Source organism: Ovis canadensis, chromosome 3, assembly GCF_042477335.2.
Source record: "Ovis canadensis isolate MfBH-ARS-UI-01 breed Bighorn chromosome 3, ARS-UI_OviCan_v2, whole genome shotgun sequence".
Taxonomy (NCBI): domain Eukaryota; kingdom Metazoa; phylum Chordata; class Mammalia; order Artiodactyla; family Bovidae; genus Ovis; species Ovis canadensis.
Window position 1 is genome coordinate 19,643,566 of NC_091247.1, and position 4,326 is coordinate 19,647,891.

The window sequence follows — 4,326 nt, forward strand, 5'->3', positions numbered from 1 at the left end:
GTCCAGTTCTAACTGTTGCTTCCTGATCTGCATACAGGTTTCTCAAGAGGCAGGTCAGGTGGGCTGGTATTCCCATCTCTTTCAGAATTTTCCACAGTTTATTGTGATCCACATAGTCAAAGGCTTTGCCATAGTCAATAAAGCAGAAATAGATGTTTTTCTGGAACTCTCTTGCTTTTTCCATGATCCAGCGGATGTTGGTGATTTGATCTCTGGTTCCTCTGCCTTTTCTAAAACCAGCTTGAACATCAGGAAGTTCACGGTTCACATATTGCTGAAGCCTGGCTTGGAGAATTTTAAGTATTACTTTACTAGCATGTGAGATGAATGCAACTGTGTGGTAGTTTGAGCATTCTTTGGCATTGCCTTTCTTTGGGATTGGGATGAAAACTGACCTTTTCCAGTCCTGTGGCCACTGCTGAGTTTTCCAAATTTGCTGGCATATTGAGTGCAGCATTTTCAAAGCATCATCTTTCAGGACTTGAAATAGCTCAACTGGAATTCCATCACCTCCACTAGCTTTGTTCACAGTGATGCTTTCTAGGGCACACTTGACTTCACATTCCAGGATGTCTGGCTCTAGATGAGCGATCACACCATCGTGATTATCTGGGTCGTGAAGATCTTTTTTGTACAGTTCTTCTGTGTATTCTTGCCACCTCTTCTTAATATCTTCTGCTTCTGTTAGGTCCCTACCATTTCTGTCCTTTATCGAGCCCATATTTGCATGAAATGTTCCCTTGGTATCTCTAATTTTCTTGAAGAGATCTCTAGTCTTTCCCATTCTATTGTTTTCCTCTATTTCTTTGCTCTGCTTATTGTCACCCTGCTTATTTAACTTATATGCAGAGTACATCACGAGAAACGCTGGGCTGGAAGAAGCACAAGCTGGAATCAAGATTGCTGGGAGAAATATCAATAACCTCAGATATGCAGATGACACCACCCTTATGGCAGAAAGTGAAGAAATAAAGAGCCTCTTGATGAAAGTGAAAGAGGAGAGTGAAAACGTTGGCTTAAAGCTCAACATTCAGAAAACGAGGATCATAGCATCCGGTCCCATCACTTCATGGCAAATAGATGGGGAAACAGTGAAAACAATGGCTGACTACTTTTCTGGGCCCGAAAATCGCTGCAGATGGTGACTGCAGACATGAAATTAAGAGACGCTTACACCTTGGAAGGAAAGTTATGACCAACCTAGACAACATAATAAAAAGCAGAGGCATTACTTTGTCGACAAAGGTCCGTCTAGTCAAGGCTGTGGTTTTTCCAGTAGTCATGTATGGATGTGAGAGTTGGACTATAAAGAAAGCTGAGCACTGAAGAATTGATGGTTTTGAACTGTGGTGTTGGAAAAGACTCTTGAGAGTCCCTTGGACTGCAAGGAGATTCAACCAGTCCATCCTAAAGGAGATCAGTCCTGGGTGTTCATTGGAAGGACTAATGTTGCAGCTGAAACTCCAAGACTTTGGCCACCTGATGCAAAGAGCTGACTCATTTGAAAAGACCTTGATGGTGGGAAAGATTGAGGGCAGGAGGAGAAGGGGACAACAGAGGATGAGATGGTTAGATGGCATCACCGACTTGATGGACATGGGTTTGGGTGAACTTCAGGAGTTGGTGATGGACAGGGAGGCCTGGTGTGCTTCAGTTCATGGGGTCGCAAAAAGTCAGACATGACTGAGCGACTAAACTGAACTCAACTGAGACTGTAGTCCATGGGATTCTCCAGGCCAGAATATTGGAATGGGTAGCCTTTTCTTTCTCCAGGGGATCTTCCCAACCCAGAGATCAAACAGGGTCTCCCACATTGTGGGAAGATTCTTTACCACCAGAGCCACCAGGGAAGCCCAAGAATACTGGAGTGGGTAGCCTATCCCTTCTCCTGGGGATTGTCCCAACCCAGGAATCGAACCAGGGTCTCATGTATTTCAGGCATTCTTTACCAGCTGAGCTACCAGGGGAGCCATGTGGGGGGGGGAGGGGGTTGGGCACGCTAAACCTCCCTTTAGTTCCGTTCCTGCTACAAGGCCTTTGCACCTACCAGAACTAGGAATGGTTCCCAGAAGCCTCCATCCTCCCACATTTCAGGGGCAAAATGACTGCTGACAAGTTTTCAGAGAAATAAAAGCAAGCCCTTTCCAGGAAGGCCTTGGTCACTGGACAACTTGCCTCCAGTGAGCTGGAGCTAGAGGACTTGTCATTCTGGACACTCAGGCCCTTAAGTTTGGGAAATTTTTCTTAAATTATTTCGTCCATTATTTTCTCTCCCATTTTCTCAGTTCCTCTTTCTAGATTACTTTTTGAGTTGTTTGTCGTTCAGTCTCTAAGTCATGTCTGACCCCTTGAGAGCCCATGGACTGCAGCACACCAGGTTTCCCTGTCTTTCACTGTCTCCCAGAGTTTGCTCAGATTCATGTCCATTGATTGATGATACCATCTCACCATCTCATCCTCTGCCACCCCCTTCTCCTTTTGCCTTCAACTTTTCCCAGGATCAGGATCTTTTCACATCAGCTCCTCACATCAGGTGGCCAAAGAATCGGAGCTTCAGCTTCAGCATCAGTCCTTCCAATGAATATTTGGGGTTGATTTCCTTTAGGATTGGTTGGTTTGTTCTCTGCTGTCCAAGGGACTCTCAAGAGTCTTCTCCAATACCACAATTTGAAAGCATCAATTCTTTGGTGCTCAGCCTTCTTTATGGTCCAGCTCTCACATTCGTTCATGACTACTTTGGGGAGAGTTGTCTTTAACTGGATTATGTGGTTAGTGGTCTTGTCTTCTCCTGGACCTTCACCTTGCCTTTCAACTTTACTTCCTGTGAGACACGTGTTCAACCTCTTCTTTCTGTTCTTTGGTTATTTCATTACTAATATCAAATATTTAACCCTCCAGAACTGTTAGCTGTTTTCTGAGTGTTCTTTGTGTCTATTATTTGCTTCTTGTTTCATGAATGGAATTAACATTCTTTTCAGGAGTTCCCTGAGAATGATTTTCCCTTCCTCCTGTAGAGACATTCTCTTCAGGCTTATTTGTTTATTTGGGTCTCTGTATTTCAAGGTCCCAGATCCCTGATTGCATGTTCCTATTACAGAGTGACGTGCTAAGAGGTTGATTAGAAATCCTGGGCATGTGGGCAGGGCAAGAGGGTCGTTTTCTTAGACCCCTCCTTTTTTTTGGTCTTTATTTTGGTGCCGGTGGCAACTCCAAAAGGCAGCCTGGTACAAAGATACATTAGGGGTTTTTTCCCCCACTAACTTCTTTCATTTTAGAGCCTGGCTACAGACCCAAATAGGCTTACCTGGTGGCTCAGAAGATAAAGAATCTGCCTGCAATGTGGGAGACCTAGGCTCAATACCTAGGTTGAGAAGATCCTCTGGAGAAGGGCCTGACAACCCACTCCAGTATTCTTGCCTGGAGAATCACTATGGACAAAGGAGTCTGGAGGGCTACAGTCCATGGGGTGGCAAAGAGTCGGATATGACTGAGTGACTAAGCACACACATAGGACCCAAATACCATGAACAAATATTTGAGAACAGATTCACGCAGAGCCTGATGGGAGTTTGTAAAAATCTGATTTCTGTATGCCCTCCCCAAGAAAGAAAGACGCCCCAGAGTGTAGGACCAGACCAGGCAGCGCTCACTGCATCTACTTTGGAATTTCTGACAAACAAAAGCTCCCCAGCGAAGTACAGCAAGGATTCAGCTCACTTCTCTCAAAAGAAGTGTGGACCAACCTGGTATCTGAACATCAGTGGGATGTCAGCCTCTGGGTCAACAGGGTTTCTCTTGATGGGCTAACCTGGGGAGAACCTCCCAGGTGAGGAGCCAGGTTCTCAGAGGAGTCACAGCTTTCTTTCCTAATGATGTTCGTATTCATTCAGCCTCTGGATCTATTAATAGTTTACAATGTGCCTGATGTCTTCCGTTCTGTCTGGTCCTGTTTCTACTGGGAAATTTCTGTCCCTGGAGATGCTGCATCTCAGAAGCAGCACTGATGACATTCTCCTGAGCTTCTCCTGCGACTGAGTCATGGTTCTTACTGTTCGCAATTCCCTTCTGAAAGTGCTGCAGGTTGCCTGCGGGTGTTGGAAGGCGCCAGCCAAATGAAACATTTAATTTAAAGACTTAGCCCCCAGGAGAAGCGAGTATTATTATTAATATTATTATTATTATTTATCGCAGTTAAAGTGTTCCATCTGTGAGCCTCTGGGTAGTCATAAAACAAACAATGCTTCCATTTAAGCTCCCAGTTAGAGCTAAATGCCCTGAGTCTGGTCAGTTGGAAGCAAGCTGTGAAATGAGACTGAATGGAAATCT